At 45.1% G+C, this 26252-nt stretch overlaps 1 protein-coding gene and 1 long non-coding RNA gene across 20 annotated transcripts in view; one reads left to right on the top strand and one right to left on the bottom strand.

Moving 5' to 3' along the window:
* The window catches only part of RBFOX1 (RNA binding fox-1 homolog 1), a 1461670-nt gene that overhangs the window by 1298967 nt on the left and 136451 nt on the right, over positions 1–26252 (top strand). The gene's annotated exons all lie outside the window — the stretch shown is intronic.
* Positions 5535–16167, bottom strand: LOC122209509. The gene is made up of 3 exons (XR_006197644.1): positions 15939–16167; positions 12814–12878; positions 5535–5699 (listed from the first exon to the last, which is right to left on the bottom strand). It is a non-coding gene; the product is annotated as an uncharacterized LOC122209509 (long non-coding RNA).

The following is a 26252-nucleotide window of genomic DNA, read 5'->3' as shown; positions in this document are numbered from 1 at the left end:
CACTACCTTGATTCAAGTCCTACATCCACCACGTCTTAACAAGTTAAGCAAGTTGCTTAATCTCCTTGAGCCTCAGTTTTTCAAACTGTAATTGTCTTAACTGACAGGGCTTTTGTGAACACCAAGTGGTTATTTCAGGCAAAGCTTTATGACTATGCCTGGCATATAATTGGCACTCGGTCAATGGGGGCCATGATTAGGAATCACTTTGAGTCCTGGTTTTTGCATCTTTCAAAAGGACACAATAATTATCTATGACCTGACCAACTCATGGGGTTGGAGTAACTATCAAATTACCAAAGAATCTGCCACAGCTCTTTTTTTTTTTAATGCTTATTTATTTTAGAGAGAGAGAGACAGAACATGAGCAGGGGAGGGGCAGAGAGAAAGGGAGACAAAGAATCCTTAGTAGGCTCCAGGCTGTGAGCTTTAGCACAGAGCCCTATGCAGGGCTCCCACCCACAAACCGTGAGATTGTGACCTGAACCAAAGTCAGACGCTTAACCAACTGAGCCACCCAGACACCACTACCACAGCTCTTTGTAATATCCAGTATGCATACTTGTAAACTTCTGTTACTAGTTCAAAGCGCTATAGTCTTTTACAACTTAGCCCTCAGAATGGCCATCAAGTAAAGATGTAATGATGCTCTCTTTACAGATGAGGAAATTGAGGTTTGGAGAGTGGACATGACTTGATGTCTTTCCCAAGGTCACCTCACTAGTATGTGGTATGTCTGAACCCACAACTTCTCCTGATACCTTCTCTAAGGGGCTAGAAGAATGGAGAGATCACTGGGTTTGGGGTAGGGAAGTAAGGAAAGATCTACCTGGTTCTGTGAGGTCCATCTGCCCTGACCTTGCCAAAGGAAGTAAGAATCAGGAGATACTGGCTTCTGACATGACTTCCCCCAGACCCTTACCTTTGTACCCACTTCAAGAGTGATGCTTGGGATTAACAGAGACAGTGAGAGACTAGCCAGACCTCCCAGTGCAGATTTCCACTTGGACGCAGACTAGATCGTTTGGAAACTAAACTGTACATTGGAAAACGGTTCTGGATAAATTAATTTCTGTGATACATAATGCATAAGGGGAAATCCATGGTATTTTTAAACAATGGAAATGAGAGAATCTGCCTTTTGGGCATTGATCCCAATTACATTTAGTCCAGAAAACATTTATCAACACCTACTGTGTGCCAGTTCCTTGCTGGGAAACAGAGATGAGTCAGACATTGTCTGTGCCCAGGAAGGGTGAGAAATCAGTGGAGGCACCCACTAAGCCATCAGCCCTGGGTTCGACCTTGAGATCGGAAAACAAGGAGAGTCATGAGTACTTACGCCTGTCTCTTCTTGAAAGCATAATAAGGCAGATCAATAACGAAATGTCTGTGAGATACTTTACAGAAGGGACCTCCTATAGCCTTCCCAGCATCCGTGTTAGGCTGGCAAGAATGTTTCCATTCTGCAGATTAAAAAAATTGAGGCTCAGGGAAGCCTTATAACTTGCCCCGAGCCCCTGGTGCCCCATGTTGCCAAGGCTGGACTCCTACCAAACACTACCTACCCTGAAGCCCCTCTATACAGCCTCTTCTGTGTCTCTGAGGGACCTTCATTTTTGCAAACTCTGGTTAATTCCATGAGTTGACTGGCTGCGTCTCTCACAGGCTCAGATGAGAGATACTTTAGATCCCACCTTTGCCCGAAGCACAGGGTGTTTCCCTTAGACGAAGCCCCCCACCTGGAAATCCAAGGCTCCAACAGTTCACGGAAGCCCCTTTCCACCCCGACTGCTGTGCACACCCTGAGCAGAAAGATAATTCACCCTAATTATCCAAAACCCATATTTAAGGACAAGTACAAAGAACTCTAACTGAGGTTCAAAAATAAACGATTCAGCAAAACTGCACGAGGTAAATTCCCTCAGAAAGGAGAGTTTATCGCTGACGGTTCTAAAAGGGAGCCTTTACCCTTTTGTTGGCTGCAGATTCAAGTTAAAGGTACAGGCCCGCCTATTCTCGGTGGCACCTTTCCCTTTATGCCAGTGTAGCTCCAGAAGGAGCCCTGCTGATGGCAGGATCCCCCCTCTCACTGTCCCACTGTCCTGTCTCAGGTACTACTGTCTTAACATAGGGTTGGGGTTTGTCCTTTAATCCATTTCTGACATAGAGGTTTAGCGAATTATTCTCCCGAATGTTCGAAAGGGCTGGTCCATCAGAGTGGGGAGCATGCAGGCTGTACTTCTTACTAACCACGTGGGCCTCAAGCCTGACGCTTTCTCTGAGCCTCAGTTTCCCTGTCCGGCAAATGGTCTTGTCAATGGCCATGAGGATTCAGTGGAATAACAGGAGTGATTCGGGGAGCTTAAGAAATCTCCTAGGTCATTCCTAGAGTAGGTGCTTGGAAAGGTGTCTCAGATGAACAGTGTTTGATTTCCCACCCACACCCATGTGTGATCCCTAAGGGACAGTGTGGCTGGCTGCTTGAGGTCAGAGAGCTGGGCCTGGCGAGTGTCGGAGGGTCTTCCCTCTCTCGGGACCTGAGCTGGAGAGGAGTATGGGCACTGGGGACCCTCCCAAGGATGCCCCTCAGCCACCTAGAGCATCAGTTCCTTGTTAGACGTGGTAGATGGGATTTTGATGATTGGAAACGTAAGAAAGGCTGGAACCCAGAACATTCTGAATCTACTCTGTCACCCCCTCTACCCTGTGAGGACCCAGGCCGGAGAGTGGTATGCTGGGAAGACGGCCCACAGGAGAGACCAAACAGTCCTTTCAAAATGTCTAGGCAAGCAACAAATGTCCTCTGATGCAGGGACATGTGACAGACTTGGACAATGTAACTTGTCTGCCCCAAGGCATAAGCCAAACATGTAATTCTTTCCTAGATTTTCCCCTCATCTCCCACCCTGGATTGCCTAGCTCTGAAGGTCACATCCCCAATGATTTCAAGCACAGAGAAGGTAGAACTGGGTAAAGGGGACAAAACAAAAGAAAAACAGACCCAGGAAGAAAGGGAAGGCATGGAGGGGGAGGAAGAGGTAGAGAGAGAGAGACAGAGACTGGGCTCACTCCATATTTTTTTTCTTTAAAAAATAGATGATCTAGATCTAAATCTAAATCTAGAGATAGATAGAGATATATAAAGGCAGCAGGGAATCTAAGTGACATCCTCAGTGACATCTGAGGCTCAATGAACTTGCTCACTCTAGATGGAGTCCCAGTGAATGTTCCAGGTTCTGAACGATCATGTTGGCAGTTGCCCTAACTCAGTAAAAGGGGTGAGCATAGGCAGATCAAGCAGAGAGCCTTCCCACATCCCTTCTGCTGGGTGCTGTACCAGCTATGCCTTCCAGTCACCCAGGGGTGAGGTTAAAGAGGCACAGCCCCTGAGCTACTGGGTTTGTGCCTTGGGACACAGGTGGGAGGCCAGCAGGAATCCGGTGTTAACACATCCCATGGTGATGCTTAACACAGCCGACCAGACACTTACCTTCACGCAAGCCTTTGCAAGCCAGTTCAGCGGCCCACTCACTGCTCACTTAGACTGCAGAGTATCAAACTCTGGGAGGCATTGGGATCTGCTGGAAAGTATGATGTATCTTATAGGCTTATTCCTGATACAATAATGATGGCAGCAGCTGCCATTGCCAAGGACCCATCCGCTGCCACTGTGCCTTTATCACGTGACCCCAAGAACCCCTTGATAGAGCTGTCTTTCCCTTTTTCAGAGAAGACAGGTGAATCTGGGAGGGTTGAATGGTCTGTGTGCCCCCAGGAACGCAGCCGGTCGAGTATAGCCTTATGCACATCGAAATGGAGAACCGTCTCTGGAGGGTTTCTCAACACCTGTAATTTTCGGAGTACCTAATAGTTGCCGCGCAGGATCTGTGTGTCCCACATTCTTTATTTCCTTCTGCCTTCTTGGTGATTCTGTGAAGCGGGAGAGAAACTCTTCATTCTGTGGAGGAGGAAAACGAGAACAGGAGAGTCCGAGCTGAACCCAAGCTGACTCCTAAGACAAGGGCTGTGTGTTTCTCGTCTCTGTCCTTGGGCAGGGGTGAAAGCCGCCTGATCAGGATTGCTGTAGGGGAGAATGACAAAGGGGAGCGAGGCCTGGGGGCAGACCAACATGTGTCCACACACTTGGTAGCCGTGTAGTCTGTTGTGTCAAATGGACCCAACTTGATGGCCTGGGTTACATAGTGCTCCTCCCCCGAAAAATTCATGTCCACCTGTGACCTCCGAAGGCAACCTTGTTGGAAATAGTTTTTGCAGATATAATTGTGGAAGTTAAACGAGGGTCATACTGGGCTAGGGTGCACACTAACTCCAATGGCTGGCAGCTCTAGGGGAAGGCCAGGTGAGACACAGAGAGAGGAAGACCAAACAAGCACAGAGGCAGAGGTTGGGGTGATGCATGTACAATGCAGAGAAGGCCAGGGCACCCCAGGGCCATCAGACAGGAAGAGGCAAGGGCGGACTGTCCTCTAGTACCTTCGGACGGAGCGTGGCTCAGCCAACACCTTGATTGTGGATGTCTGGCCTCCAGAACTGTGAAAGTAGAGATTTATATTGTTTCAAGCACTGAATTTGTGGTAATTGGTCACGGCAGCCCCAGAAAACTAATACAGCCAAGGTATTTGTTTGTTGAATTTGTTTGCTTTATGGCACTTACCACAACTGGCGATCATTTTCTTTGTTAGGTTGCTTATGTGGGCCTGTCGGCCACAAAGCAACTCCATGCTGTGTTTAGCTCATCACCCCCGTGTCCCCAGAACTTTGCTCAAAGTAGCTGCTCAGGGAAAGTGTGCTGAATGAATGAATGAATGAATGAGTGAGTGAATGAGTGAGTGAAATGGGCTGTTGTGAGGCTGAAGCAAGGTAATATCTTGAGATTGCATCAAACAGTGTTTGGGCAAGAGCAGGCATGAAAAATAAAGGTTGTTCTGATTATCATTCCAGGCAGGAATTACATTTTTCTTAGGGCCCCTCTGAATTGCAAAGAGCCAACGGGAACTGGAGTAGTTACCTGGACGGAGAGAACACCGTTAAAGGAAAGGCCGTTTCTGCCAACATTGACAGGATGGGAGCCCCCCGCCCCTTTCTTGAAACTGCAGTTCCCTTTGAGGAAAGGAGCCCACCAGTGAGAAGGGCAGGGTCCAGGCAGTTGGGAGGGGGGGGGGGGCAGCGGAGGCAGGGTTTTGCGGCCCCCTGACCCCCTGGCTCGAGGCCAGGCCTCCACCTTCCCACTCTGCAGGAGGCTTTGATCTCATCTCCCTGCCCAACAGACACACATTAGTCGATAATTCCGGAAGACATCAAAACCCCAGCACGAGCCCTTCCTCTGCCTGCAACCTCCAGAAGTTGCAAGCCCTGCTAATGGGCCCCGGACAGGTCTGTTCTGTTTCCCAGGGCCTGGGGTACTCTGTCTCCACTCTCTGTCTGCCTCTGACCCAGTGCGTTTACAGTTAAGCCAAGTAGCCCAAATGGAAGAGATGACCTTCACAGCGACTTGATTTACCTGTGGCTGCTGTATTGTTCTTCTTGGCCTTCGTTTCCAGGTGGTGGCACACAGTGGGGTGGAAAGACCATGGGCTCAGGAGCTTGAAGACTTGGTACACAGTCCCACCTCTGCATTTTGAGGCTCTGTGACCATCAGCAAGGCATACACATCCCCTGAGTCTCTGTCTCTGCCTCTGGGAGAAGAATCAGAAATATGAGTCCCCCGCACTGCCCGACAGAACTGTTTTGAGGCTCACGGGAGAAATCAGATGTGAGCGTGCTTTAGAAATCAGGAAGTGTCGGGGCGCCTGGGTGGCGCAGTCGGTTAAGCGTCCGACTTCAGCCAGGTCACGATCTCGCGGTCCGTGAGTTCGAGCCCCGCGTCAGGCTCTGGGCTGATGGCTCGGAGCCTGGAGCCTGTTTCCGATTCTGTGTCTCCCTCTCTCTCTGCCCCTCCCCCGTTCATGCTCTGTCTCTCTCTGTCCCAAAAAAATAAATAAAAAACGTTGGAAAAAAAAAAAAAAAGAAATCAGGAAGTGTCATAAAAATAGAAGCAATTATTACCATTATCCCATGACTCTGAGCTCATTAAAAAAAAAAAAAATTCATTACTGACCCTGTGTTACACACTGCCGATGGAGAGACAAACAAAACTCTATCCCTTATGACTTTCCTAAACTATGCAAATAAGTCCTATTCATTACAGAAAAGAGAGAAAACCCAAAAAAGCAAATAATAGTCATCACCACAGTTGCCACCATCACTGCATTGACCACCTGGTTGTTTATCCTCTTTGGACTGTTGCAGCGTCTTACAAAATTTTTTAATGTCTTTTTTTTTATTGCTTATTTTTGAAAGAGAGAGACAGAGCATGAGCGGGGGAGGGGCAGAGAGAGAGGGAGACACAGAATCGGAAGCAGGCTCCAGGCTCCGAGCTGTCAGCACAGAGCCCGACGTGGGGCTCGAACTCAGGAACAGTGAGATCATGACCTGAGCCGAAGTTGGACACGTAACTGACTGAGCTACCCAGGCACCCCCAATTTTTTTAAATAAATAAAAATACAAAGATGATATATGCCATCCTGTTTTGTGACTTGATCTATAATGGAAAATATCATCTATATCTTTCCAAGTCATTTAATTTATTCTGACGTTTCCCCCCTCTGGTGGCTTCTTTGTGTTTTGTGGCCGGCATTGTTTGGATTGGACTGAGTGTATGTGGCCAGTCCCTTGTCGTTGGATACGTAGGTTGTTGATTTAGCCAGTCCCTTGTCGTTGCACACGTAGGTTGTTTCCCATTTTTCACTGCAGCAAATATCACTGTAATGAATTTCTTCTCGCCCACATCTTTGCACACTTCCCCGATTGTTTCTGTAGAATAAATTCCCAGAAGTAGAACTGCTGGGTCAAAGAGTAAAAATGCACATTTTTAAAGGCTTTTGATAGTCAGATAAAACTAAAAAATCACCCTCCAGAAAGATTATACCAATTTAAACTCCCAACAAGACTGCACGGGAGTGCCCTGTTTCCCGAACTCTCGCCAGAGCCGAGCATTATCTCAGAGTGATTTAAAATGCCTGAAGAAAGGAATGATAACGGTTTCTACCCAGCACTAGCTAAAACACGAGCACTGCATATTGGCTTTCAGCTTGATAAATACTTTCTTATAAGGTCATAAATATCAGCGGAACCAAAGGTTAATGTAGTGTGCAATGCTGTAAAATTCAGCAGGCAACCTGCTAGATCATTATGATGCATTAGTACCTTTCAGTATGAAGTGGGATGGCTTACAAAGTCTGTTTATAAGTGGCCACTAACTCAACAAGTGCGTAATTGTGTCAGGTGGCCCCACTGCTCCTGCAAACATAATTTATTAAGTGCACACCTTGCCTTCCATTATATGCCAAGACTGAGAAACAGAGGAGGAAGGAGGTGGGGGAGGAGAGGAAAGAAGGAAAGAAAAGGATTCATGAATCTATGTATTTCATCCCTTTCGCAAGCCAGAGATCCTTAAAAGACCAACATAATTTATTGCAGAAAAAATAAAGCAAATAATCCCTTTCATATATTAGCAGCGAACTTACCACATGGCTGGCAGCATTAGAATCAGAATAAAGGCAGGCATGAAAATAGCTGTACCATTAGGAAGCATGTGCTTCTAGAAATTAGACTTTTAAATTATTTAGTTTGTGTTTTGAAGTTTGCGATTCAGATACCTCACGTGTTCCGTTTTTTATGCAGGTGGAAACAGGTTTCATGGTTGTTTGCTATTGTTCTTGGGTTGGCTGGTAAGAAGTTGAAACTAAGCCCGTCTTAGCGTTGACTCAGGAGTGGCGCCTTGACTCGTTTGGAATTGTGTAAGAGAACTTACTCTGTACGATGTTAGAAATAAGTGGGACTATTCACCATGCAAAATATCCCGGAACAAACCAAATTGTTCTCTACCTTCTCCCCCTCCCACCCACCCATCTCTTCCCCCCTACACACACACACACACACACACACACACACACACACACACACTTAGTTTTTTTCAAACAGCCTTTAAATCTGGTGCTGAACATTGGGAATAGAGAGGTGAGTGAAGCACAGCCCACAGCCTCCAAAGCCTTATCCCAGTCTCATGGCGTAGAGCATTGCCACGGCAGACACGTTCACCGGGGCAGTGAGCAGGGTGCTCACAGTGGGAGCTCATGGTAAGGCACCAGGGACTCCTCTCCAGCCATAGTTGCTGCTTCCGCTCATCCCTGTTTCCCACGTCTGATGCATCACAAGGCGAGCGGACTCGTTGCTCCCGCATGTGCCGCCACCATGTTCGTCTCGATGGTGAGTCATCAGCCCGGCGGCAGACTGGCAGAAAGCAGAGAGGCCATCCAGGCATGATGGCACTTTTGGGCCACACTGTTAACTAGAAACCCACTTAATTCTGCGTTAATGATTAATGAAGTATTTACTATCAACAACCCACGTTTATGGGTTCTGGAAGTATGTCGAATGAGACCAAGAAGCTGCTGCCATCACAGAGCTTACATTCCAGGAGGCTGAACAAACGCATCAAAGTACTTGCTAGTTTTGCAGGTGACACGAGAGAAACACACAAGAGCCGTGCTGCATCATGTGGGGTGGGCAGGGAGAATGCTCTGAGGAGGTGATATTTAAGCTGATGACTAAGGATGAGAAGGATCCAGTTATGGCAAACAGCGGAAGGAAGAGGTGCCAGGGAGGGGAGCCCACGTATGCAAAGGCCTTGAGGTGGGAAAGCCCCTGATGGTTTTGGGAGAATGAAAGCAGAGAGCTGAGGCTGTAAGACGTTCTAGAAATGAAATTGTAAAGGCAGGTCCTTGCTAGCCAAGCCAGGAGTTCAGATTTAATTCCAAGAGCAAGAGGAAGCTCCATGAGAGTTCTTGAAGCAATCAGGGTAATGCTTTCTTGGGTGGACCCCTCCAGAGTTTGTGTTTGTTTTCTTTCTTTCTCTTTCTTTCTTTCTTTCTTTCTTTCTTTCTTTCTTTCTTTCTTTCTTTTTCTTCTTTCCTTCCTTCCTTCCTTTCTTTTTTTCTCTCTTTTCTTTCTTTCTTTCTTTTTCTTCCTTCCTTCCTTCTTCTTTCCTTTCTTTTTGGTTGTTCTAGAGACTACCCTTAAGTGTCAGGGTAAACAAGTGATTTCTGGGACTCCCCCATCCATGAAGGTTAATTTGGCGACACAAATATCTGCTCCCAGGCTAGGGAGATGGCTCTCGTGATGCCCAGAGGGTGGGCTTTATGATCTGAGAGCACTTGGAATGTTTGCAGCGGCAAAGCCACGTCGTCCCATCGAATGTCTCTTTCATTTTTAATGAGGAGCCTGGAGGCACTGTATAAATAAAACGGCCGAATTATTAAATTATCACTCTACAGGGCATCTTATATTAGTCCTAATTAAATGATGCTTTTCATATTAACAAACAGTGCTCAAAAAAGGATTCCAATTTTTAATCCTGACCTAACAGAAGTAGGAAGCCCTAGAAATTTCTAGAACATGCACAATGCCCCCGGACTCACTGGAGGGCACAGATGGTGAGTTTTCAGATGTCATTCTGCATTTGAACATTCCCGGTAACCACAGTGACTGTCCCCTTCACCCAGACACAGACATCCACATTCATCCACACAAAAAATACTTCCAGGATTTCCGCCCCCTTAACCCTTGTGGGGTAACAGGGGCTAGACTTAAATTCCCACCTCAACCAACTGAAAAAAGTGCTCCACAGATAAGGAGCAATGAATTTAGGTTTTGGACCACAAGGAGCACCAAGAGAAGGGAGAAAAATGAGATGAGCCCAATAGTGGCCCCAGACCACTACATGCAGAGGGTTTCCAAGTCCTGAGGCAAGTATGGGGAACCCAGATAAGGACTATTTAGGGTACCAGATACTAGATTCTGGGGACACAGTGGCGACTGACACCAGCAAGACCTCCAACCTGCTGAGCTTACATCATATGGGGGGAGACAGTCGATAAGTAACTACATACATGGGGTAATTTCAGCTAGGTCAATGGGGTGTTTGAAGACACTGGCAAGAGCCAGTTGTGAGCATTGCTTTCCCATCAGTGTTTTCTGTGACATCATGTCTATAGCTTGAAATCAGCCACGGTGAGAGTATTTGCACCACAAAGTTGGCAAGGCTTGTGTATTATTGTTGCTTTGGAGAGTTTCCTTACCAACTTACTCTTCAGACAATGTGGTCAGGGAAGGCTTTGTAAGGGAGAACCGTTTCTGTTGAGACATGAGGATGAAGAGCCATTCATTCATCCCCCTTGAGGGAATGTTTCAGCGGAGGAAATAGCATGTGCAAAGGCCCTGTGCCTCCATATTCCATTCTTCCACCCTCTCTGATGTTCGGGGCAGAAGTGTCTCCCTTCCCTACAATCCCTTGATGAGATTTCATCCACTTCTGTATATTAACCATATAATCTTCCCTCCCCTTTTCACTCCCATGTCAGCACAGTAGAGAAATATCTTTATGGTGTTATTATGGCTTGATCCTTATGCTCTATTTTCAGATCTTCTCCACTCTGAGTCTGTGCCTTTTTTTTTTCCATAGTGGAATTTTACTACTTATTCCCAAGAATGATTCTTTAGTCCCTTGTCTGTGAGAACATGATACTCTTTTACAGTTAGAGAAGATTTAAAAACAAAAACCAAAACAAGAATATTTCTTTAACATGTACAGGTGTAGGATTTAAGCATTGAAAGGTAGAAGTTTTCAGAATACATTTTTCAGAAGCATTTTCTGAAGCCCCAGGGTGTCTTCAGAGAAGGTGCAGGGCTGGGATTCAGGGCATGGCCTTGGCAAGACCAATGGCCTGAGTAACCAGCAGGTCATTGTTAATTGATAACGATGCTTTTTTATGGCAAAATCTGAACTAAACTTCAACTCGATTCTTAATATGCACCGCAGAAGCAGAGAGGAGAAATCCATAGTTCATGACCCATAAGATTTATGTCTCGAGCATTTCCAAGGCCCCATCTCTTTGTTTTCTTTTGTGTTCATGTGACCTGTTCACCGCTCTCAAATATCCTCTGACATATGCCCTCTGTCCTCTCACTAAGCAAATGAGGTATTTCAGTACAAGCAAGACCCTCCCCTCTTTCCTTCCTTGCTTGCTTCCTTGCTTGCTTCCTTCCTTTTTTGTTTCTGAATTTTCCAATGTCGACAATTTTGTAAATAACAGCTTTTGAATAACAACTAAATATGAAAGTTAGATTTACAGGCCCCCAGGCGATGCTGAACCCTGTTGGGAAGGAAGAAAAGGGTGGCAGGAGTCACTAATCCAGCGAAGATCTCCAAGTGGCCAGGACCTCGGGGTTAGGATGCATAGCTCATTTAGGAAGGTGCTGTTGGGAGTCTGCCTGGATGCAGCTGTGTCCTAAGCCCCAGCTGCAAGGACATTCTTACCGCAGAATGGAGGGAGCTTCCTCCGTCCACATGTTTGGACAACCACAACCCAGCTTTGGTGGACCCCTGAGCAAGGAGGCTGGTTCTAGAGGACAAGAAGAGACAAGGTTTCTCATAGATGGTGACCTCCATACTCAGTGGCAGTCCAGACCGTCCACCTGGGGGCTCTTCTGGAAGAGTCCGCTTCTGCTCAGAAGTCATCAGTGTATGCCAGGCTCTGCACCAGGCACTGGGGACAAAGAATAAAAGACCCAGACCCTATCCTTTCAGAGGTCACAGTTTAGTGATGGGCAAAGTGACAGATAGTTTCAATTCAACATGATATTTTGTAGGATAAGGCTAGAGAAGCAAAGCCACCAGCAAAGTGACCACACAGCATCAGCATACCAGGAACATCTAACCACCAACACTTATCTTCCAGGCACTGTACTAAATGCTTTCTATGCATGATTTTCCCCCCTCGCAGCAAGCCTGGGTCTTATGTACTCTTCTGTAAAAGTCAATTTCACTGATTAGCAGCCTGAGCACAGAGAGGTTAGCTAAATACACTCATGGTTGCACAGCAGGGATACAGAAAAAATCTGAACTAAGAAATTCAAGTTCTTGAGCTCAGCTTCTGAATTATGAGCTTTTGGAACAGGTAGCCCGAGGAACACGTTTAGCCGGTCTGTGTCTCATCAGAAATAGAAGGGCGCTCACAGCATACCAGCTCTGGAGGTAAGCAGCTGATTTTGGATGTCAGTGAATTCGGACCAGGGATTCAGGCACCTTTAGGCCCCACCCTTTTTAAGCCAAGCACCTAACATACACCTTAACGAGCCCCGATTTGGGACAATTTTTATGGTTGCAGAGTGCTTTTATTTTGTTTCATTTTCTTATGCAAAGCCAGAGGCCTGACATCAAACTGGTAATTTTGGCCACATTATCACCGTGTTCTAACCAGGCAAGCTTATTAGTTCAGACAATTAAGAAAATACAAGTGGAAAATACTTGGCTATTAGGGAGAAAGGAGTAACATAAATCCAAGATGTTGGGACAATTAGCATTTCCAGCAATAAAAATCAAGTGGAACACTAAGGAAATGAATATTATGCTTATTATTTAGCACTAACATAGCATTTTGTATTTATAAAATGCCTGATAATTGTTTTTGGCCATTTCTTTTGGTAAAACTCTGATAAAGGACATTTGCTATTCTCAGGGGTGGCGTAAGGGGGGTTTAAGTGAGAGCCCATTAAATTACAATTCAAGTAATCTTCCCGTCCTCTTCTTCTCAACTCAGATTTAAGTAGAGAAAGAAAACACCCAGAAATCCTACTAAAATGTAAGTCATTTTATCTCCCTCCTTTGTTAAAAGCCCTCTAGTGGCTCACCCATTTCTCTCAGAGTCGAAGCCAAAATCCTCCCATAAATGCAACTTGATATCCAAGATTGGATTCTGCAACAGAAAAAGGACATTAGTGGAAAAAACTGGGAAAATTTGAATAAACTCTGTAGTTAATAATACGTGAATGTTAACTCCTTAGTTTGGATGAATACACAGGGTTAGGTAGGATGTTAACTTTAGAGAAAGCTGGATGAGCTGGATTGGTATCTTTGCAACATCTCTGTAAATCTAAATATATTTCAAAAGTTATAAAGCTATTTTTTTAAAGCCAAAGTTCCTGCAGTAGGCTGGAAGGCCTTATTACATGACGCTTCGTTATACATCTGACATCATCTCCTATCTGCTTCCCTGTGATCACTCTGCACTGGACTCACTCTTCCTCATGTTTCTACCTCAGGACCTTTGCACAGTCTGTCCCTGTGTCTGGACTATTCTTGCCTGACCTGTCCTCATGGCTCAACAGTCTTTGTCAAATTTTGACTCAAATGTCACCTTCTCCAAAACCATTGACTAAAAATTTCAAACCCTCCCTAGCACCCAGTCCTCATATTCAATGCTTTGTCTCATAGTGCTTACATTTCAACATACTCTGCCATGTTCTATTTACTGTAGTATTGCTTATCACTTTCTCCCCCACTGGAAGATAAGCTCCTTGAGGAGGAATTTTTGTCTATTTTCTCCATTATCCGTTTCTAGCATCAAGAATTGTACCTAGCCCTTACACTTAGTGAATATTTGTTGAACCTAGCTATGAAATTCTGAACTAAAAGAAAAAATGTAACACTTGCTTATTGTTTTGCTTACTAGGGCACTATGCTAAGCACTTAAATATGTACTTCGATAGAATTTTCATGACATCCTACAAGTTAAGTATTATTGCTACTGTTTATGAAGCTCAGGTTTTTCCCAGGGTCACGAAGCTCTTCATCCAGATATCAGAGCCAGGATTCAAACCTGTCTCTCGATGCTGCTTCTGGTCCTGTTTCTCTGACCCTATCCTGTCTGTCAAAATGTCAGTTTCCCTCCTTTCATTAAAACCATGGTACTTAAAGATCAGAAATAGCCTAACTCATGGAGTCAGTTGTTCGTATAATTCAGCCTTCTTTCTCAGATGTAATATCACCCAGGATAAATATATGGAACATATTATTTCCCTCAAAGGTCACAGATAACTCTGGAATATTGTGAGCTTTTCATAAGTAATCTAATATGGAACTTTGACCTTCAATTTCTCCTTCATGAGCCTGATTTTGCTTTCAACTTCAACAATCTCTTGTGGATACAAAGTTTCATTCCTAAGAAGGAAAGGACACTGGTTTACAAACTCCAGGCCTTAGCTCTGGGACCTCTTCTCATATGTACTAGCTCTATGGGCCTCCTCTTGAGCTTTATTTTCCTCATCTGTAAAATGGCATATTTGCAGCACCAACTTCATAGAAGTGTCATGAGGACAAGTGATTGGATGAACGTGAAGTAGTCTGTGCCGTCAATATATTTTATGTGTCTGCATTTTCTATTACTGTTTGCATATAGTTGTTTAGATGAAGAAGTTGAAATGGATATCAAGGTTTTTATTTGGTTTTTTCTTCCTAGAACCTTCTTAGCTTCAGATTACTAAGTTAGCATAATACCCATCAACTACTTCCATGAGTTCAAGGGATTTCTCTCAAATGTCTCTGTTACCAACACCTAAAAATCATCATCATCATCACCACCATCACCATCACCACCATGGTCGTCATCAAACACATGTTATTTACTAAACAATTACTAGGAGTCAGGCTCAAGGCTACATTCTAATAATATTATACTTCACTCTTGTTTACCATGAACCTGCAAAGCGAGGGTTGAAAACTCATTTTACAGATGTGGGAACTGAGGTTTCAGGGAGGTTAACTAATTTTCCCAGTATCACACAGAAGTCCTGAGACCAGGTCTGGAACCTAGGTATCCTTTAGTTTATAATCTAGCCCTTTGTCCACACCTGGCCCTACCTTCTTGCCAAGAAGAGTTTTAGAGCCACTGGCAAAATGACCAGAAGACAACATCACTTGTGGGGAGATGGCTTTTCTCAAGCTTTGTCAGCATTTTCTTAAACTGTGGCCCAGACCCTACTTTTATTCAAATAGCCTGGTATGGGCTTGTTACAGGTGAATATTGCTGGCTCTAGCCAGTGATATGCTGGTAGGTGTTTAACAACCTGCTTGGGGTTGAGGAGGTAGGACAGGAGGTGTTCAGGAGCCTGAGGTGAAGCATTTGCCGATTTCCATGGTGTAAATACTCCCACCCTGGTCCTGTTCGAGCTACCAGTGCCTCGTCACTGAACACAGAGTTGGCAAAAGACATACAGGAGAACACTGTTTTATGGTATCTCGGCCATTCAGGTACAAAAGCCAGAAAAACCATATAGAAAATAGTAAAATGTACTAAAAGAATTAGGAAGCAATGCGCTTTGAGTATTTATTACGTATTTTATTTAATTGTGAGTTTATGTTATTTAATTTTTATTAAGGGTCATATTTAACAATAGGCTCAAAAAATACCTGAGAAGTAAACATCCCAGACACCTCCCTGTCTCTACTCCAAGCTGATGAAGAGGGCACTGAAAAGGCTAGAACCCTGGCATCTGCATTTCTTATTTTTTTTTTTTAATGTTTATTTTTGAGAGACAAAGAACAAGCAGCAGAGGGGCAGACAGAGAGGGAGACACAGAATCCGAAGCAGGCTCCGAGCTGAGCTGTCAGCACAGAGCCCTGACACAGGGCTTGAACCCGCGAACCCTGAGAGCATGACCTGAGCTGAAGTCACAGGCTTAACCAGACTGAGCCACCCAGGCACCCCTAGAATCTGCATTTCTAAAGAGCTCCCCGCATGATCCTGGTGCACACTCAAATTACTGAGCCAGGGCCTGTAGCCTTTTCTTAGAGCACATTTGAAGTAAGTGTATGAAAGTAACATATAATATGATAAGCATCTAAAAAATGTAGATGGGATTCATATTCCAGGCAAATGCTCATGGGCAGCTATGCTAAATGAACTCCACTGTTACTCATCTTGAAAGGTTTCTTGAAAAATTGAATAAAAATATTCCAAAGTTTTATTTTATTTTACCTTCAATGAAGCATGGTTGCTCCATGTTGAAGAATAAGGCAGTAATCCTATTTCCCTGGCAGCCAGCACAGGAGGACGGTTCAGAGGCCCTTCCTGAAAGGCTCACGCAAAGATAACAAAATGTCAGGAAAAGCTGCAGGGCAGGGCTGAATGGAAAAGGAGGCTTGTAATCTCAAATTCAATATAAAAGATCGAAAGCATCAAATAATCAGTCAGCAGTGAGCCTCCCCATCAGAATGTTCCATCTGCCTTGGAATTCAACTTTGTGATTGTATTATGATGTGTACATTATACATCTCTCTCTCTCTCTCCATATATATAACTTCCTAGAAAAAGCTAGGCACATCTGAGGTCCCAGAAGGAAGTCTTGCTTGACTTTTAGAAGAGAAACTCATCTGAAACATCACCTCCCTTTACCCCACCCCCACCCCATCCACCTTAAAACCAGAAAAGTCTCTTTTCTAGACAGAAGTTTTAATCAGAGAGAAAGGCATGCCCCGCAAATCAGGAGCACTCCAGGAGCTATGTACAAACCCTGATACACAAGAGAGAGCCAACCCAAGGCTTGCAATTTGCCCTCTAAACAGTGATTCTGCTTTTGGAAGGTGGGCATGGAGGGAAGTTAAAGAATTTCCATGACTAATGTTTACTGAGTGCTCAGGAAATGCCGTAAGCCATTGGTAAGCACTTTGCCTGCCTTAGGGTTTTAATCCTCCCCCTGTCCCTTGGTTCTTTTCCAGTCACATTGAAGGTAGTCAATCAATAGCCTTTGAATGAATGATTTCACAAATCCCTGTTTTAAAGCCAGGGGAGGTGAGGTGTCAAGGGGTAGAGTCACATGTCCAAGATCAACCACATTTGGTTTCTCCTCATTGCAGACATGTAAACTCGTACTGTTGCTTACCCAGGGTAAAAAGGGGTGGCCATGAGGGTGTTAGAGCACATCAGGGCCACCCCTGAGGATTATTAAAACGATTCATCTTGGGTCTACAGTTACACGTGGTTACTTTGGGAGTGGGGACCGGAAGTCTGCATTTGCAGCAAGCTTCCCCAGGTGACTTAAAGGTGACCTGAAGGGTGTACCTGGAGATAGACTGAGGTAGCATCCACAGAGCTCTCTGCACCTCCACCTGGACCCAAGCCTGTTTGCCTTTCAGACCACAAAACCTGCGTCTTGCTAAGGTGACCAAGAACCCCTTACCAAGGTAGGGCCCCTCGCTCAACCCACCCTCCTGAATCTCGGAGTCTTGGCTTTGAGACCTGATGGGTACCTGCAAGACCACCAAAACCAGGGCCTTCATTTCTTTGGGTGCAGTAAATCTCCTCCAAGAAATAGGACATAGTGAGAAATCGGTGGGAGTTGTCCTTGAATCCACATCTGCTGAAGTGTAGGGCCTCCACTAAGAGTCTTTCTGGTTGCCAGACTGATGTCATCAGACATCAGATACTGTCACCTGCCGTGTGAGCAAACCTTGCTTTTTAAGTAGCATAACCAAGAAAAATGGAAATGATGGACTCCAGATACACAGCACTTTGAAGTGGCCAAAGCACTTTCTGGGGCAGAATCCCCTCTGTTTCTCTGGGATCCAAAAGGGAGCTGCATTGTTGTTCCTCTCCCACAGGTGAAGAAAGGGACACTCTGACAGGATGTCACCCATCGTCATGGCTATCATACATATCTTACCACTTCAAGTCTTACCTCTCCTTATTGGAGCCTTGAATGACACAGATGAGAAAGAGCCCAGGACTGGTTAGATATTTCTCTTTCTTCATTTTAAGAGTTGGACTTTTAGACCTGTGAGCCCCGCTAATACACAATTGCCAAGATGAATAAGACTGTCCAAGAAGTTTTCCATATTCCCCTCTTGTTGAATTATGTTTCCGAAGGTCCTTCAGTAAGAGAACTCACCCATTGTGTTTCAATTGTGTCATGCCTTATTTTTGTCCCCTGCCATACCAGGAGATCCCACAGGCTCTGGGTATGTCTTCTTCATGCTTTACGCCTCACTTCTAACAAATGTCCTTTATACAGGCGGGAGCTCTTTAATTTTTTTTTTTCAACGTTTTTTATTTATTTTTTGGGACAGAGAGAGACAGAGCATGAACGGGGGAGGGGCAGAGAGAGAGGGAGACACAGAATCGGAAACAGGCTCCAGGCTCCGAGCCATCAGCCCAGAGCCTGACGCGGGGCTCGAACTCACGGACCGCGAGATCGTGACCTGGCTGAAGTCGGACGCTTAACCGACTGCGCCACCCAGGCGCCCCAAGCGGGAGCTCTTTAAATGCCAGCCAAATAGAACGGTGTAGACCAGAGTACTGACCATCAAACAGTGTAGACCAGAGTAGTGACCAGCATCCATCATGCCGAACTATGGCCCACTGCCTTTTTTTTTTTTTTTTTTTGGTAAATAAAATTTTATTGGAACATGACATGTTCATTTGTTTAGATACCGCCTGTGGCTGTTTTCCCATGCAACAGAGACAGTATGGCCCACAAAGTCACACTATTTTCCGTATGGCATTTTTAAGAAAAAAAATGTGCTGTCTAGGTAAAGAGCAAACCGGAGAGGAGTTGAAGTCATTTCTATTTTCAGAGTATATTTCTTAGTATTTCCATCTCTTAGAATATATTTACACTCCTCCCCACCCACCAGTGCAGGAAAAATTAGCCCACTGATGAATAGAATCTGGAACTCAGAAGTAATCTGAATCATGTCAGTTTTCAGAAATTGTGTACTTTATGTGACAGGATTCTTTGACTGTCAAATGTAGGAGAATCGACATATCAATATTCCAAAGAATGATATGTATACCTGTCTCTGGGTATACTGGAGAAACCCCAGTACACCCAGAGCAAACCCCTCACAGTGCTTGTCTCTTTGTTCAAAGCATTTATACAAAGAAAGAAGTAATTAGTAAGGAAAATCCTGGGATTTTAGCTGAGATCAGTTCCATCTTAAATTCATCACCGAGTTTCTGCAACCGTTCAGCAATTTTCTTAGGTCTGGAAAATTTGCATAATGTATAGATTTGCCATTTGGTTAAATTAAATCTTGCATAATACGTTGGGGGGGACGTCTTTGAGCTGGGTGGATTTCAGGATTCAGTGTAAGATATCAACATTTTTCCTTTTTAAATCGATATTTAAATTGGCCTTGAGTTCTGAGTGGGATGGGTTTGCGAAAACCAGGAGGCTATGGCTGGGGTGAGGGTAGAGCTTCAAGAGAGTCACTCCTGGGGAGGGAGAGCGGGCTGCCAGCACGAAGGGGAGTTCGCCAGCTCCTTCAGGTGGATGCTCACCGAGCCGGAGAAATAGGAGCCTCGTCCTGATGATGCCATCAAAGCAGAAGGCAGTGCGGAGTTCTTGGGAGAACTTGACGTGTTCCTTACATTAGTTGGGTGCAGTGATGTCATTAACATAGAGACTTGTGCCTGCTTCTTATCTGGGGATTTATTACCGTGGAGGCTCACTGGCATAGTCCCAAACAGCAGGATGGGAGAGAACTGTCATGGAGAATGTGTTAGGACACCTGCCATCTGCCCTGGCTCTTGGGAGAGCCTAGAGGTCAGAGGACAGAGAAGGAGTTTTCAGGATGCTCAGAAAACCAGTGCTGACAGAGGGACCCCCATCTGAAAGGAGAGTGGGCAGCTTGCAGGCCGACCTTGACGATACATTACCTTCTGCAGCAATAGAGGACGAAGGATTGGCAATTCACCACCCCCAAGCAACCCAAGCATACCTACACCTCAGGCTCCCCCACACCCACAGAAGCCCCCAGTGGCCCATGAGCTCCAGCAGAATGAGAGAGAGAGCAGAGACAGGCACTTGCTTCTGACCACCAAGAAGCATCTTGTTTAATTGGGTGGGTGCCCTCTGCCCCCACAGTCTCTTCCCCCAAACCCCAACTCCAAAAGAGAAAGACCTAAGAGGAGAATGAGGAAGAAGATCCCAGAGGCAGCTCCCTCTAGCAGACAGAGCCAAGTGCTGGATAGTAGGGGCAAAGAAGCAGGAAATGTCCCCTGCCTGAGGCAGGTGCATCATGGCACAAGCCTATGAGGACACGGGTCTGGAGTAATAGGAAGAGAATTTGAATCCTACTGACTTTGGAAGCTTTAAAATGGATTGGCCTGAGGTATTTTTTAAGTGTATTCATTTATTTTGAGAGAGAGGGAGAAAGCATGAGCAGGGGAGGGGCAGAGAGAGAGGGAGAGAGAGAGAATCCCGAGCAGGTTCACACTGTCAGTGCGGAGCCCAATGCAGGGCTTAATTTCATGAACTGTGAGATCACGACCTGAGCTGAAATCAAGAGTCAGACGCTTAACGGACTGAGCTCCCCAGGTGCCCCTGGTCTGAGTTTTTAATAACCACATGGCCAGAAAGCTGTTGCATCGTCTTTAGATGTCATTAAGGGATTTGACTCGGGAAGTGTGGTGCCTGGGCTCTCAACCATTCTCCCACACCGCCTGCCATGTACTGACTGAGCATCTTGAAGCAGTTCTTAGCCCCTCTGAACAGCCATTCCTTTATCATAAAATGGGGACAAATGATAGAATCTTCTTTTCTGAGTCATCAGGTGATGCAATGAAATACAATGTATGCTAAGAGCTTAGCAGAGTGCTAATCATGTGACCAATGTTTATTAAATGGCTATCAGATGTCAAGCACTATTCTAGATGTTAATCATCATCACACTTAAGGGCCAGGAAGGGCACTTAGATATATTGACTCACCTGGGGCAATGCTAATAATATTTCTATTTTCTAGATCAAGGAAACAAGGCCCAGAGAGGTTAAGGAGCTTGTTCAAAGTCACACAACTAGGAAGTGGTAAAGCTAGAATTCAAACCCAGATCACTCATTCCAGAGTCTACAAATGTTTATTGTTATTGTTATTAGTAGTGGTAGTTATTTTCAATTACTTGTTTCTGGAACTAAAAACTGAAACTTTGAACATGGAGAAGGAAAGAAAGAGCTCTTTCTGGAGTCTTATGACTCCTGTCCACTGAGAAGTAGACACCAGCTCCCAAACGTACACATATACATACACACATATATACATACATATATATATGTATGTGGTAGGTGCTCAATAAATCTATTTTGAATGACTGGATGAGAAAACAGCTGGTTTCAAGCCCATTGAAATTCCTTTCTCTCCCCAGGACAAAACATGTCACATTCCCAGGTATTCACAGGCTCTCCTTTAATGACACTACTGTAGACTGAATTGCGTCCCCTCCCCTTTATGCTGAAGCCTTAAGCCCCCACGTGATGGTATTTGGAGGTGTGGACTTTGGGAAGTAATTAGGGTTAGATGAAGTCATGAGGGCAGGGTCCTCCTGTGGGAATCTGTCCTTATAGGAAGAAGAAGAGAGAGACAGCATTCTCCCTCCACCAGAAGAGGACTTAGGGAGGTTATAAGCCAGAAAGAGAGACCTCACCAGCAGCCAAATATGCTGACGCCTTGATCTTGGACTTCCCAACCTCCAGAACCGGGAGAAGTAAATGACTGTGGTTGAAGCCACCTGGCCGTGGGGTTTTGTTACAGCAGCTCGAGTGTACTTATACAGACACCTATGCAGCCCATCGCCTTTACTGAGGTGTTAAACACTTGGCCCCTTGAATGCTCATCCTATACTTTCAAAGGGTAAAAAAAAAAAGAGCAAGAGAATTTGGAGTCAGCCCTTCTGTGTCCCGCAGGGCTTCTGCCTTCTGAAGAATTTCATCATTCTAGCAAAGCATTGAATTTATTCGGGTTGAGGGAAATGTGATGAGTTTCTTAAATCTGTGTCACCTGGCTGTGGAATCCGCCCTGCCGAGCTAGGAAGGAGGCATTAACTACATCCAAAGCTGTGTGATTAACTTATTTGTTTGCCTACAGAGCTAAAATGAAAAATCAGGAAGCTGAGTGAATCTGCACGAGCCCCGTTTTGAAGTAGGATTGTGAGAAAACCCGAGACGTGGGTTTTAATTCACATTCCCTGGGCTTACCATTATTATTATTTTTAATGGAAAATAACTTCGCACAATCTTGCTTCGTTTTAAATGGAGAATGTGCAATATTGTCTAACGCAGGGTATGAAGTTGATTTAGTATGCATGATTTTCTCCCCCTCCCCAGGACTTTGGTTCTTTGTACACATTCAATATCGTTACATTTTTTGCTTAGAACATATATATTTTCCCCCTGAACTTTTCTCGATTGCTTTTTTATCAGGTTTACAAATCAAATCAAATAGGTATATTGCAGAGCTCTGTGATACCATTTTCTGAGCTTATAGTACAATGTATTGAATTATGTCACTCCAGCCTTTCTTTTGCTCTTCTCTCCAGATTGAGAGAGAGGGACTGTGGACCCTGTAAATTCGCTTGGTGCCCAGCATTACTGGCTAAATCAAGACCACTATTCAGGCTGTAAGAAGAGACAGAGCAAGTGTTCGTTACACAAATCAATTTGGTCCAAAGTACATCGCAGTGGGTACTCAACCATCGCTCACATAATATTGTCAACTTAATCAAATAATGCCTCGAAGACACTCACAAGCTTTTCTCTCTGAGAAATAACTTGATTGGTGGAGGAGGAAGAAGCAGCTGGCTATTCAAAAGGACACTTTTTATTTATCACTGTAAAGCACTTTGGGCATGGAGGGGAGGAAGCCCGCAGGATAGGAGATATGCTGGATATTCATTAGGCTGTACGGGGGGGGGAAGTTGTGCTCATTAGCATCCTGGCTTGGGTGCTGGGTTTTGACACCCTCATGGCAGAATTGGGGATGCTCATGGAGACAAAAGAAGCTGGGCCCCAAGAGGTGTTCTGGAATGACACAATAAATATTTGCTGGCACAGTAAAGGGCTTCAAAAATGATTCAGTGTAGTGTTTGTCTTTGGGATGTTCATGTTCTAGTAGCACAGACAGGTAAGTAATCTGATAATAAGAAACATACATGGTTGATGAGAGCTCACCAGAGGGGAGCACAGGACTCTAGGGGCTCGGAGGAGGCATCTGAAGCCGCCTGGTTTGGTTTGATTTTGGCCAACTGGTTGAGATAGAGCCCTGTTCGCAGAGCTCATCACTCTGGTTCCAGCCCAGACAGAGAGCTCAGGCAGTTAGACCTCCAGCGAATATTCACTCCTCTATGCAAGTGCTTAGCAGTTGCCCTCTAGGGCTGGGCTATCTTTAGACTTTCCATAACACCTTCCCCTTGGCCTTGACAAGCCATTGGGGTCTGGAATATGGAGTCCAGCAAATGGAGTTAGATATCTTAGGTTCCATCTTGGCTCTGCCATCTCCTAGCTGTGTAATTTTGGACAGGTAACTTAACCTCTCTGAGCTTCAGTTTTTTAAACTGTTACGGTAATCAGTGGGATAAGGTATGAAAAATGCCTAGCAAGATACCAGGGTCACAGTAGGACCTCAGCACAGTTTTATATTTAGTACCCGTCCCATTACCCGACCCATTAGCTGATTCCACACTAGGCTCATAAGCAATCAGGCATTGGTAGTATTCAGCATCAGATGCCTCAACTCAGGGGAGAGTGGAATGCCCTCGCACAGCACTGGTCCTTATCCAGGGATCCGTGGATATCTGTGCACCCTTCAGGAAGTCTGTGAACTCTGTATTCAGGGATTAGGATATTAATATTTCGAAGGGGGCATTATTCTGCCAGCTGGAGGTATCTGTTGAGCCATGGCTGGTATGACTGAGGAACTGAATTTTTAATTAGACTCAACTGTAATGAAAATTTAGACACTGACACTTGATTCCATTATTAAAAGCCTTTTAGGTGTGTTTTGAAAATCTTGGCTATTCAACTGCCAATTTTTCAAAGTCTAAATATAGATGAGGTATTTCTAACGAAAATGCAGTGTCCATATTGAGATGATGAGCTGTAGTACAAATTATTTGAACATCTCAGAGACTCAGAAAAACAAGAATGTAAAATATCATTTACATTAATTACACGCTGAAATAATAGCTTTGGTAAATTGGATTAAGATAAATACATCCTTAAAGTTAATTCCACATATTTCTTTTTACTGTTTAGACACGTGGCTTCTAGAAACTTTAAGATTTTGTATGTGACTCCTATTTTATTTTGTTGAATGGCTGCTCTAAAGTGTGTGATCACTGTCCCTGAACCGTATCTAGTCTTATGTGATGAGTGCATGAGTTTTTAATTTCCATCGTGCGGGGGAAGAAAATAATTTTCTTTGTATTCTTCTAGGTTCTTGGCTGAAACACCCTGTGATAAAAGAGACAAACAGGAATTTAATAACATGTCTACCTTCTGTAGACAGGGTACCTACCCAAGAAAACCAAGTAACTCCCTGGCATGGCCCAAGCCACCAGCTTAAACATCATCTCCAGCTGAAGACAAAAGATGTTGGGAGGCCAGGGGAGCCAGCGATGGGGAGGTTATTAGGAAAAGCACGGTAAATAAGGGTGAGGTGGTTATGCAGATTTAGGTCCTTGACTCATCCTTTGAAGAGAGTTTCTAGAGATTTACTTTCTCTTCCTGGTGCCTCCTGAGAGGAAGACACCCCTGTAAATGGAGAATTTCCTTATAAATGTGAATGTCTCTTACAAAAGGGTATTTTCTACTGTTTTTGGAGCTTCTCCTGTGTCTGCTGTTTCTCAAAAATAATTGTCCCGAAATAACCCTTGTGCCAAAGAGGCGTATTTTGGGGTGGCAAAATATAATTCGGTACAGTTCTTGTTTTATTAGGGTTAACGCCCCTACTACAGGCACTCAGCACTGTGCTTCAAAGTCTCTGATTTCTCTCCGAGTTCTGATTTCTGCTGACAGCTTCACCACATCTTACTCATCCGCCCTTGTGATGGTCACCTATGTTGCCTCCAGCAACCTGAGACCACAGACACCTTGGTGATGGAACCTTTTATCCTTACTTGAATCTGAGGAGACAGGCTCAGAAGGGTTTAAGGAGCTCGGCTCCTATGTGACAGAACTGGAGTTTAGCTCGGGGATGCCCAGCTACAAATGTCCTCGGCCTGCGTTACCACTAGGTACCTGGTCACCCCCTGGAGATAGCACACAGGTGAGCTCAGCAGTGCCTCATGGGCTCAGAGCTGAGCCCGCGGGGCGGGGCCAGAATCTGAAAGGCACATACAAAAACTATGCGGATTCTCTCCAACAGTCATCCCCGGATTGGTCGATATCAAAATCCAATTTCACCAGGATTAGCCTTGGGTTGCTCAGAGCTATTCATTGAATTAGGAACGATTATAGCAGAGGGAGCCCCGCGGTTCTTTATTAAGGTCTTTGCGGAAGCACTAAGTGATCTTCGGGAGATTAAAGTGCTGGTGGTGTTTTCTTAACATTTATAACCTGCGCCGATATCTGGGGAGTTTGTTTATTAGGAAAAATTCTGCGGCACACATCCTGACTCCTAATAGGGCTCTCGAACTGGGCCAGACTAGAAGCTGGATTTTGCCATCCTAATGAGCTTATTTTCGAACCTCTGCCAACTGCTGCCTGGAAACACACCTCTTAGGGTTAATGGACTTTCCACTCGTGTGGGGTCCTGCAGCCTCCCCTGCGTGATGGGGCCTCTGCATCTCAGGGTCGTCCGTATCCACACGCCCGAGGAAAGAACAAACCCCGATGGTTTTAACGCTGTTAATAATAGTAATGATACGCATTCCCTGTTTGTTCATGGGACTTAACTGTTTGCAAGACTTGGATTACATTATCCCAGTCTGAAGGGCCCAGGACAGATGTGCATTTACGATTTTATGCATCCGCAACTAAGAGTGAGAGACGTGAAGTTAGCATTTGTGCCGCTCGCTGATACCAAAGCCAGACCTGTTCATTGACGCCACAGGCCCTTGCTGAGAACTTTCCATGTGCTCCAGATCAGCGGTTTCAGTCGGTACAGTTCCGCCCCCCACAGGGAGCACCTGAACCCCTGAAGATAGTTCCGGCTGTCCCACTGTCATCTAGAGGATGGAGGCCAGGGATGCTGCTGAACGAACATCTTATGGTGCACAGGACAGCCCCAGGTCAAAGAGCTAAGCAGCCCCCACATCAACATTTCTGGTAGAGAGACTGCTCTAGGTGTAGGGCAGAACAGTGAATGGAAACTCCCCAGTCTCTGTTCTCGTGGACTTTGCGTTCTGGTGGAGAAGACAGGCACAGCAGAAAATAACAGAAGCACATAACCTAAAAGGAAGAAGTGATACGTACTTTGGTAACGGGCAGGTGAAGATTTCTCAGACGGGTCATGTCTGGGCAGACAGCCGATGGGCAAGAGGGGGCAAGCCGGCCACATAGGCATCTGGGGAGAGAGTTCTC

This window comes from Panthera leo, chromosome E3 (genome assembly GCF_018350215.1).
Source record: "Panthera leo isolate Ple1 chromosome E3, P.leo_Ple1_pat1.1, whole genome shotgun sequence".
Lineage (NCBI taxonomy): Eukaryota > Metazoa > Chordata > Mammalia > Carnivora > Felidae > Panthera > Panthera leo.
The sequence above is the reverse complement of the archived record's forward strand: the minus strand, read 5'-3'. Positions and strand labels throughout refer to the sequence as shown.